The sequence below is a fragment of the Nerophis ophidion genome, linkage group LG12 (assembly GCF_033978795.1).
Source record: "Nerophis ophidion isolate RoL-2023_Sa linkage group LG12, RoL_Noph_v1.0, whole genome shotgun sequence".
In the NCBI taxonomy this organism is placed as follows: Eukaryota; Metazoa; Chordata; class Actinopteri; order Syngnathiformes; family Syngnathidae; genus Nerophis; species Nerophis ophidion.
In genome coordinates, this window is record NC_084622.1 from 43,902,147 (window position 1) to 43,914,641 (window position 12,495).

At 38.5% G+C, this 12,495-nt stretch overlaps 1 protein-coding gene across 1 annotated transcript in view; it reads right to left on the bottom strand.

Moving 5' to 3' along the window:
* The window catches only part of ldlrad3 (low density lipoprotein receptor class A domain containing 3), a 176,877-nt gene extending 164,668 nt beyond the window's left edge, over positions 1-12,209 (bottom strand). The window contains exon 1 of the mRNA XM_061917624.1: positions 12,055-12,209. The gene's annotated coding sequence lies outside the window, so the exon portion shown is untranslated. The remainder of the gene's footprint in view (positions 1-12,054) is intronic.
* Positions 12,210-12,495: the final 286 nt, after the last annotated feature.

Here is a 12,495-nt window from a genome sequence, read left to right on the forward strand (position 1 = left end):
TTGATTGGCCTGCAAACTCACCTGACCTTAACCCCATAGAAAACCTATGGGGTATTGTGAAGCGGAAGATGCGAGATGCCAGAGCCAACAATGCTGAAGAGCTGAAGGCCACTATTAAAGCAACCTGGGCTCTCATAACACCTGAGGAGTGCAACAGACTGGTGGACTCCATGGCACGCCGTATTGCTGCAGCAATTCAGGCAAAAGGAGCTGCAACTAAGTATTGATTGCCGTACATGCTGAAACTTTCCATGTTCATACTTTTCAGTTGGCCCACATTTCTAAAAAATATTTTTTGGTACTAGTCGTAACTAATATTCTAATTTTCTGAGATACTGAATTTGGGATTTTCAGTAATTGTCAGTACTAATCATCAAAATTTAAAGAAATAAACATTTCAAATATATCACTATGTGTGTAATGAATTGATATAATATGTAAGTTTCACATTCTGAATATAATTACTGAAATAAATCAATTTTTTCATGATATTCTAATAATATGAACAGCACCTGTAGACCCCAGTAGCCTGTGTGACAACATTATTTTACATACACTGAACTGATAGATTTTAATGAATTAAAACAAAGCATCAGGTTACACAATATTTTATTTTAATAATTTCAATAACCCCTTAGGCCCTAGTGTTGTCCTGATACCAATATTTTGGTTTCGGTACCAAAATGTTTTGATAGTTTTTGGTACTTTGATACTTTTCTAAATGAAAGGGACCACAAAAAATGTGATTATTGGCTTTATTTTAACAAAAAAATCTTAGGGTACATTAAATATATGTTTCTTATTGCAAGACTGTCCTTAAATAAAATAGTGAACGTACAAGACAACTTGTCTTTTAGTAGTAAGTAAACCAACAAAGGTTCCTATTTTAATCTGCTTACGTAAGCAGTAACATATTTAAATTTTTCCATTCTATTATGTTGTCAAATGATAGTCAATGAATTATTGATCTACTTGTTCATTTACTGTTAATATCTGCTTACTTTGTCTTTTAACATGTTATATCTACACTTCTGTTAAAATGTAATAATCATTTATTCTTCTGTTGTTTGGATACTTTACATTAGTTTTGGATGATTTGGGTATCAATTTGATACCAAGTAGTTACAGGATCATACATTGGTCATATTCAAAAGGGACATTTTTCCTGAGTTTATAAACATAACATATATATTTTTAAAACCAAGGAAGATGTCATGCCAAAAAATATAGATGTAATCATAGTAGTATCGACTAGATACGCTCCTGTACTTGGTATCAATACTGTGGATGTTCTGTGTAAATCCACCAGTGGTTTATTGGAGGACCGGTACTTTTTAGTGGTACTGACTATAATTCATTAGTATTGCAGTACTATACTAATACCTGTATACCGTACAACCCTACGGCCCTTTCTTTAAAAAAATGGTTTGGTCCATGGACTCCACTCCAATTCTTTCCTCTAAGGTGTGCCTGCACAATGTGCTTTGTCAGCACACAAAATAATCCATGCATTTTACAAAATCCAACCTAAGCCCAAAACAAAATAAACACATAAAAAATATTTTGTACCATTTTCAAAAAGTGGTCACAACAGATAAAACAATGACGATGTCAGCTGAGGAGGTGGTCTGCATAAATAAACATTTTGGCATCAATAATCGGTTGGCAGAGCGGCCGTGCCAGCAACCTGAGGGTTCAAGGTTTGATCCCCGCTTCTGCCATCCCAGTCACAGCTGTTGTGTCCTTGGGCAAGACACTTCACCCACCTACTCCCAGTGCCACCCACACTGGTTTAAAAATATAACTTAGATAATGGCTTCCACTATGTAAAGCACTTTGAGTCACCAGAGAAAAGCGCTGTATAAATATAATTCGCTAAATAAAATTACTGTTGGCCGTAACCGCAACAAAGCTACTATCTAGCAAAACTGTTCCCTTTCTGTTGTCATCACACCAAAATAAACAAACTACAAGACGCACCACAAAAAGAGTCGGAAAACTCCAGCACCGCAGATTCACACTAGACAATGTGATGTGTTCACACGCAGCCAATCAACGTCATTATCAATGTGATATCTGTTTGTGTTGTTGTGTTGCAGGTTAGCTTATAACAGCCAAGTCAGTGAAGAGATTTACAGTAAATGTTGCATGCTAACTCTTATTTTGGCTAAAAGAACAAGCACTGTGCACCCACACACTCTAATTACATTTGAGCTTATTTTTAGTGGCATGTCTTAAAGGGGAACAATATCACAATTTCAAAAGGGTTAAAAACAATAAAAATCAGTTCTTAGTGGCTTGTTTTATTTTTCGAAGTTTTTTTCAAAATTTTACACCTCCCGGAATATCCCTAAAAAAAAGCTTTAAACTTCTAGATTTTCGCTATTTGCGATGCGACTGTCCATTTCCCTGTGACGTCATACAGGGCTGCCAATACAAACAACATGGCGGTAACCACAGCAAGATATAGCGACATTTGCTCGGATTCAGATTCGGATTTCAGCGGCTTAAGCGATTCAACAGATAACGCATGTATTGAAACAGATGGTCGGCGTATGGAGGCAGATAGCGAAAACGAAATTGAAGAAGAAATTGAAGCTATTGAGCGAATAGCTATTGACGCTATTCGGCCATAGCGTGGGTGTACCTAATGAAGTGGCCCATAACATGGCTGCCTTATTAGCATCGCCGGTAAAATGTGCAGACCAAACGATCAGGACTTTCGCATCTTGTGACACTGGAGCAACTTAAATTCTTCGATTGGTAAGTGTTTGTTTCGCATTAAATGTGGGTATCGAGTTTCAAATGTACATACAGCTAACGTAAATAGTATGTTAGCATCGATTAGCATAGCATGTTAGCATCGATTAGCTTGCAGTCATGCCGTGACCAAACATAAGTCAACAACATCAACAAAACTCACCTTTGTGATTTCGTTGACTTAATCGTTGCAAATGCATCTGCAGGTTATCCATACATCTCTGTGCCATGTCTGTCGTGTAGCACCGCCGGTTAAATGTGCAGACACTCTGGCAAATTCAATGGGGGTCTGGCGGAAGATTTCTTGCCAGTGGTGCAACTTGAATCCCTCCCTGTTAGTGTTGTTACACCCTCCGACAACACACCGACGAGGCATGATGTCTCCAAGGTTCCAAAAAAAAGTCCAAAAAACGGAAAATAACAGAGCTGAGACCCGGTGTTTGTAATGTGAAAAGGAAAATGGCGGGTGTGTTACCTCGGTGACGTCACGTTCTGACGTCATCGCTAAAAGACCCATAAACAGAAAGGCGTTTAATTTGCCAAAATTCAACCATTTAGAGTTCGGAAATCGGTTAAAAAAATACATGGTCTTTTTTCTGCAACATCAAATTATATATTGACGCTTGCATAGGTTTGGTGATAATGTTCCCCTTTAAGAACGTTAATTTATGAATATAAATCATGAAATGCGGTTCCTGGATTAAATAAATGCTATAAAAATACGCAACGATGTATTCTACAGACAAAAAATTGTCCAACTTATCCCATGCTTGTGCTCCAGCACACATCTCGTTGTGCAAAATGTGAATGTTATAAGGTGAACTAAATGTGACCTCTATAAGGGTTACATGTTTCAAATTCTTCCAAAGCAGGACCTGTTCATTTATTTAAAGGCCTAATGAAACCCACTACTACCGACCACGCAGTCTGTTTATATATCAATGATGAAATATTAACATTGCAACACATGCCAATACGGCCTTTTTAATTTACTATATTGTAATTTTAAATTTCCCGCGAAGTGTCCTGTTGAAAACGTCGCGGTATGATGACGCGTGCGTTTGACGTCACCGGTTGTAGCGGACATTGTTTTCCAGCCCGATCCAAGCTACAAGTAGTCTGCTTTAATCGCATAATTACACAGTATTCTGGACATCTATGTTGCTGAATCTTTTGCAATTTGTTCAATTAATAATGGAGAAGTCAAAGTAGAAAGATGGAGGTGGGAAGCTTTTAGCCTTTAGCCACAAAAACAGCCGGTGTTTCCTGGTTTAAAATTCCCGAAGATGAGGCTTTACTATGGATCAGAGAGGTCAAGCGAACATGGATCCCGACCACATGTCAACCGGCAGTTTTTGGTGAGAAAATTGTATTCCATGCAGCTGCCGTGACTACCCTCAGAGACTCTGGCATCAACACACCCGACTTCAGGTACTATTTAATCTCACTAAAACACTAGCAAGACAATAGCAGATAAGGGATTTTCCAGGATTATCCTAGTAAATGTGTTTAAAAACATCTGAATCGCTCTCACCGCCCTCGCCTTTTTTTTTTTTTTTCCAGTCCTTCACTATCAATATCCTCATTAGGGTTGGGTATCGTTTGAATTCGAACGATTCCGATTCCAATTCTTTGTTTCGATACCGATTCCTGACAATTCTCGATTCCAATTCTTCTTGATCAATGTGTTTGCCAGGTAGTCCCTGGAAGGTGGTATGTATTTTGGGTTGAGAGTTTTCACCATATCTCTGCAAACATAAACAAACATGTAATGTTGCTGTTACTGTTAAGCCCAGTATCAATTAGCTTAGCTCTAACGTTATTGCTTAACTAACCTAAATGTTGGAGATTCCACCTCTGAAAAGGGATGCAGTCATTTTGTCTGTGTGTGTAGTGACCTTTCTGTGGCACTCTTCTGTCTGTGGCACCGACATCTTCCCCATTGCCGCGACGGTGAACGGAGTACGCTGAGCACATCGCGGAGCCTGGCTAGCAGGTTGTTAATTGTCTATGAAAAAATATGCAGGCTAATTTGTTAGCTGCCTCAACGTTGGCGCAAAACACATTATTAATTGCATATATATTGTTTTACTTACTGGATTCGGACTGCAGTGCAGTCACCGAGGTGCCAGGCTGGGCGTCGGAGCCGGAGCCGGAGCCAGAGGAAGAGGCAGAGGAGGACGATCGGCACAGCGCGTCGAAGACGGGACACGCATTTATTTGTACTCCATGAACTCGGAGGTGCTTCATCGTGTTCAACGTGCACCCTCCTAAGCACGAAACAGTCCTGTCGCACGTGTTACATTTCGCCGATATTTCATTTTTTTTCGTAAAATAAAGCCACACTTTCGACCGCCGACGCCCGCTATCCATGCTTGACTGACTCGCTCGGCTACATAGGCTCGGCCATGCTAACACTTCCGGCGCTGGGCGCCTCTTCGTTGGTGTTCAGCGGCTTCTTCTTCCGGTCGGCGGACTTATTCTTTTTTTGCGGTCGGCGGACTGGGTAACGAAACTAGGAATCGAAATTTAAACTTTTGAACGATTCCGGGAGAATCGGAAAGTTAGTCCCGGTTCCAATCGATACTTGACACTCAATACCTAATCCTAATCCTCATCCACAAATCTTTCATCCTCGCTCAAATTAATGGGGAAATTGTGGCTTTCTCGGTCCGAACTGCTGGTGGCTCACATTATAAACAATGTGAGGATGTGAGGAGCCCTGACACCGGTGACGTCACGTGCACGTCGTCTGCTACTTCCGGTAAAGGCAAGGCTCTTTTATCAGCGACCAAAAGTTGCCAACTTTATCGTGGATGTTCTCTACTAAATCCTTTCAGCAAAAATATGGCAATATCGCAAAATGATCAGGTATGACACATGGAATGGACCTGCTATCCCCATTTAAATAAGAAAATCTCATTTCAGTAGGCCTTTAATGTCTGTAACATTACCTTTGAAAGTGAGCAAACTGAACTCTGGAGCCTAAGTTAGCTGACATTTGGACACGCTACACTCTGGACAATTCACCAGTTCATTAAAAAAAAACTCGCCAGTTCATTGTAGACTGTGTTACACACATATCACTGTCAGACAGTGCTCTAGTATACACCGATGCTGCATTGAATTGTATTATGACGCATTCAATTATTTAATAATCACTGAATAATTATACTTAATAATTGTTAATGACCAGAATAAGATTTAGAAACAGAAGTACTTTATAAATCCCAGAAGGGAAATTGAGATTTTCAGCACAATACCATCCAAGATCAAACAAACATTATAGGAAGACAGAACAGGATCGCTGACGGGTTTGCCAAATTCCGGCGCCCCTTACGAAAAAAGGTCAGAAAGCAGACCCAACAAAGCAACCAAAAGAGGTGACTCCACCCTCGGCCGCCCACTAACTCTTGGCCAGTGTCCAGTCTGCATGGATGAGCGAGGATGCGTCTAAAGAGACCGAGGTGTCAGATACCTGCTCATTCAGCCAAGACACTGTGAAGCTTGTCCTTCAGGGCACTCAGCGCTAGCTCCGCAGCCCTGTCTCTTCATCCGCATCTCCTCTAGTCTTTCCAAACGGACTCTGTGGCAGAGACCCAGCCGCTGGTCTCCATGGCAAAAAGGCTCCCAGGAGGCAGATCCAGAAGTACACAAAAAAGCACCGCAGAAGTCACGAAAGTGCCACCCCTTGTCGCGCAGACCCAAAGGGTCCCGAACCAAAAGGCAAAAAAAAAAAATCCACAAGAAAACAAGATAGAAACATCAGGAACACAAAAGGATGATACGAGAGCACAAATGCTCATAATTAATTCATTATTATGAGCATCAGTAACATCATGTGTTCAATGTCCATCCATCCATCATTTCAGGTTTTACCGCTTGTCCCTCTCGGGGTTGCGTGGTCTTATAACGTGTTAATCGTGGAAAATTTGAATAGCCTAAATACAAAAAAGTTAAAATAAAATTACTAATACATTTACATAATAATACTCGGGACTTGTGAAGTGTTTAATCATTAAAAAGGAAACAAGTGGGTGTAATTACACAAGACACCGTTAAGAACCCTAAAAAACAAGAACATTGAAGGCGGCAATGAACAGTTATGATCACTTTAATTCAATCTTTTCAGTTGTATCTACTTCCTTTGGTGTTCATTATCAATGCTGATGAAACAACGGGCATCAGAAATGCTAGAGCAACACAATTAAAGGGAGATTGAAAGAGTTGTGATTGTGTGCGATCGTGTGTGTGTGTGTTTGTCTGTGTGTGTCATACAGGTGAGGGACGGATATTGATTTGGGATTTCAGAGGCTCGGACCAAAAACAATTTGAGTGAGAGACGCTTAAAGCATCAACAACAACAATCTTAATGGATCTGGACTAAATGATGTACAGATTGGGAAAGATTGCCTATTAAACGCTTATCTTCCCAATTCCGTAATAAAGTGCTTTAGAAAAGAAGATAAAAGCAGAAAATAGACTAGATTAATTCCAATGGATAAGTAGAAGTGAAACTCAAGTATACTATAAAAAGACAAAATTGACAAATGTACATAGAAGATACATATTTTATGACGGATACAAGTAGGCTACATTTTTATTAATTACACAATCAGGGCAATGTAGTGAATTTTAATTAAGTCAAACACTTTACAGCCTAAAAAACAGGTGTGTCTAAACTACGGCCTAAGTGGCACTTTCAAGTACAACAAAGAAATTGGCTTGTGGAGTACCGCCAACTTAATGATGCTGGCTTTTGAACTTTGCGCCTATAACAATCCGGATGGTTATTTTCCTCTTTGTTGCGGAGGACACCACGTCCACAGTTTCCAAATATAATTTGAAATGTGGACTCGTCAGACTCCAGAACACTTTAGTAGTTCTGTAAGTGCAAGGTTTAACTTGCACTTACAGATGTAGCGACCAACTCTATTTACTGACAGTGTTTTTTTAAGTGTTCCTGAGCCCATGTGGTGATATCCTTTACACACTGTTGTGGGTTTTTGATGCAGTACCGCCCGAGGGTTCAAAGATCCGTAATATCATCGCTTACATGCAATGATTTCTCCAGAGACTCTGAACTTTTTGATGATTTTACAGACCGTAGAAATCCCTAAAATCCCTAAATTCCTTGCAATAGCTCGTTGAGAAATGTTGTTCTAAAACTTCGACAATTTGCTTAGGAATTGGTGACCCTCGCCCCATCCTTGTTTGTGAATTACTTAGCTGCTTTTACACCCAATCATGGCACCCACCTGTTCCCAATTAGCCTGCACACCCGTGGGATGTTCCAAATAAGTGTTTGATGAGTATTCCTCAACTTTATCAGTATTTATTGCCACCTTTCCCAACTTCTTTGTCACGTGTTGCTGGCATCAAATTCTAAAGTTAATGATTATTTGCAACAAAAAAAAAGTTTATCAGTTTTAACATCAAATATGTTGTCTTTGTAGCATATTCAACTGAATATGGGTTGAAAATTATTTACAATTCATTGCATTCCGTTTATTTTTACATCTAACACAATTTCACAACTCATATGGAAACAGGGTTTGTATATTCATCACTGCATTTACTTGTATGGCCCAATACGAACAACCTTTCTCACTTATGATGCAAATAAACTGCAACCATCACAGAATACACATGGTCTCACATAACACAACCTGTTCTCTTAACTTTGTGGATATAATAAAAAGAACCAAACATCGTTCAAAATTTTACCCAATTAAATCCACTACATTACATGATGGGAAAAATGCAAAACATTATCCACGCTTACTCATGTTTGGCACATTTTAGCTGCTTGATATTTCTGATTCATTGCAAAACTTTAAGGAAGTTGTCACATAGGTAAACAAGGTAGGAGTCAAACTTATACATCAATATTATATATTTTATATAAATATTACATACAAACATTTAAGTATATATATATATATATATATATATATATATATATATATATATATATATATATATATATATATATATATGTATGTATGTATTTACATTTATATGTATACACATTATGTATATATGTGTGTGTGTATATATATATACACATATATATATATATATATATACATATACACATACATACACATATATATGTATATATATATATATATGTGTGTGTGTGTGTGTGTGTGTGTGTGTGTGTGTGAAAAATCACAAGACTTCTTCATCTCTACAGAACTGTTTCATGAGGGGTTCCCTCCATCGTCAGGAGATTTAAATCGCTCCTTTTTTTTATCGATCTGTTAATGTTTGTTTTGGTTTATGACAGAGCTTCAATGTAGGATCTGCGCATGCCTGCGTTTCACCAATCACATGCAGTCACTGGTGACGTTGGACCAATCAAACAGAGCCAGACGGTCACATGACCCGACTTAAACAAGTTGAAAAACTTATTGGGGTGTTACAATTTAGTGGTCAATTGTACGGAATATGTACTGTACTGTGCAATCTACTAATGCAAGTTTCAATCAATCAATCAATGCCTACTGAGCCTATGGTGCTTTTAAGTTATTGTGGCTCAATGTGCCTTATTTTTTTTTATTTTAATGTACTATTATTTAATATATATTATTGTTTTAGTTGCTTAAGAGATATTCCTGGCTCTGAATTTGCTCATTGCTATTTTTATGTTTTTGTGCATTATTTGTTGCCGTGATCATTAAACAAACAGGTTACTCATCAGTTACTCAGTACTTGAGTAGTTTTTTCACAACATACTTTTTACTTTTACTCAAGTAAATATTTGGGTGACTACTCCTTACTTTTACTTGAGTAATAAATCTCTAAAGTAACAGTACTCTTACTTGAGTACAATTTCTGGCTACTCTACCCACATCTGGACACAATGAACGTGACGAGGTTGGTACTAGGTGGGAATTGAACCAGGGACCCTCGGGTTGCGCACGGCCACTCTCCCGCTGCGCCACGCAGTCCCTATATATATATATATATATATATATATATATATATATATATATATATATATATATACACACACACACACACACACACACACACACACATATATATATATAGATATACATACACACATATAGACATATATTTATGTGTATATACATATATATACATACATATATACTTACATATATATACGTATATATACTTACATATATACATACATATATACTTACATATATATACATATATACATATATGTATTTATATACACACATATATATATATATATATATATATATATATATATATATATATATATATATATATATATATATATATATATATATATATATGTGTCTAAAAACCTCTGAATCACTCACAATGCAATCGCCTTTTTTTTTTTTTTAATACTTTATTTATTTTTTTCTAGTCTTTCTCTATCAATATCCTCAGCCACGAATCTTTCATCCTTGCTCAAATTAATGGGGAAATTGTCGTTTTTTCGGTCCGAATAGCTCTTTTTGTTGGAGGCTCCCATTATAAACAATGTGAGGATGTGAAGAGCCCTCACACGGGTGACGTCATCGTCTGCGACTTCCGGTACAGGCGAGGCTTTTTTATAAGCGACCAAAAGTTGCGAACTTTATTGTCGATGTTCTCTACTAAATCCTTTCAGCAAAAATATGGCAATATCTCAAAATGATCAAGTATGACACAAAGAATGGACCTGCCTATCCCCGTTTAAATAAGAACATCTCATTTCAGTAGGCCTTTAAAAAACACATCACGTTTGCTTTTTTTAACAACATAACTGATTATTACTCACACCAGACTTCATGATAGCCAACAAACATAATATATCATCACTTACTGTACAAACTCTACTGTCATTAGGATGCCGACTGCTAGGATCAATATATTTCCATTGAGATGAAAAATGACTCATAATCCTCCTGAAGAAAAAAGGGGGGTGGAACCAAGCACAGACCAAGCGTCCTGCTTGCCATTTCTGGGTCTAAATTGGATGCCAAACTGTACCAACTCGTCAGATTATGTTTTCATCCTTCTGCTGTTCAGGCGAAAGGCATTATTAGTAACTTAGAATAAACTTTAGAGCTCCGATGCTTGAAAGCAGTTCACTGCAGCCCCTAATGTCAATACAGCCAGAACAAACTGTTAGTGATCCCGGCGCTTCTAATAACAATATCACTAACACTTGGTACTATTCAAATCAAAAGTGTAAATGGGAGTATTGTTGGCGCTTTTTGAAGGGTTATTTTCCAGTTGTTTTATCAACTCTCAAGTTGCTTGGTTATCAACTGTCAAGTTGTGTTTAATTTCTCCAGTTCTTTGCCCCAATTTGAAAAAGAGCCTTGGTCCTTAAAAGGCAAGAACACATCTTCTCCTTTTTTTATTTTCCTTTTTATTGTAGGGTCAATTAGAAGGTGATTAGGTTGATAACCTTAAACAAAGTAAACATTGCATTATTTTGCGTTTAAACTAATAAACGGGCTTCACGGTGGCAGAGGGGTTAGTGCGTCTGCCTCACAATACGAAGTTCCTGCAGTCCTGGGTTCAAATCCAGGCTCGGGATCTTTCTGTGTGGAGTTTGCATGTTCTCCCCGTGAATGCGTGGGTTCCCTCCGGGTACTCCGGCTTCCTCCCACTTCCAAAAACATGCACCTGGGGATAGGTTGATTGGCAACACTAAATTGGCCCTAGTGTGTGAATGTGAGTGTGAATGTTGTCTGTCTATCTGTGTTGGCCCTGCGATGAGGTGGCGACTTGTCCAGGGTGTACACCGCCTTCCGCCCGATTGTAGCTGAGATAGGCGCCAGCGCCCCCCGCGACCCCAAAAGGGAATAAGCGGTAGAAAATGGATGGATGGATGGATAAACTAATAAACAAGTCATCACAACCATGAATTGATTAACGTGGACCCCGACTTAAACAAGTTGAAAAACTTATTCGGGTGTTACCATTTAGTGGTCAATTGTATGGAATATGTACTGAACTGTGCAATCTACTAATAATAGTTTCAATCAATCAATCAATCAATCAAATCATGACATTGCTTTAAGTTTAATAACTAAGCTCATTAATCACATACATGTACCTGTAAAAATACAGCTTAAATACCTAAGTAAAAAGTAAATAAGCAACTTGACTGAGTGTCTAAACATAAGCATAAGCCAAACATACACATCCACTTTGCCTTTGTTAATATTTCAAATTGATAGAGCCACTCAAAGATCAGATAAACACAAAGAACACAGCTTGTATCTCAAATCAAACACTTCAAACAAAGCATAAAGCAAATTTAGAGCAGTAGCATCCAAGTTCATTTCCTACCAGTTGTGTGTGACCAGGAACTGAGGAGTCTCTTTGGGTTTTTTCTTCTTCTAGTTGCTTGCTTTGTTTAAGCATTTGTTTCTCTTACTAACAGGCTTTACCTTATTTGCTCTCCAAGACCAATGCTGGTCTGTAGGCAAAATGGCCGTCCTGACAGGAAGTTTGATGAATTGTGATGTGGCTGTTGTGCTGCTCTGCCCCCTGCTGATGTGGAGGAGGACAAGTGGATATTTGGAATGACACTGAATGACTTTTGTGTTCCGTTAGTTGACTTCCCACTGACTCAGTTATCCATCCATCCATTTTCTACCGCTTATTCCCTTTTTGGGGTCGCGGGGGGCGCTGGCGCCTATCTCAGCTACAATCGGGCGGAAGGCGGGGTACACCCTGGACAAGTCGCCATCTCATCGCAGGGCCTGACTCAGTTATATTTAAGTTTAT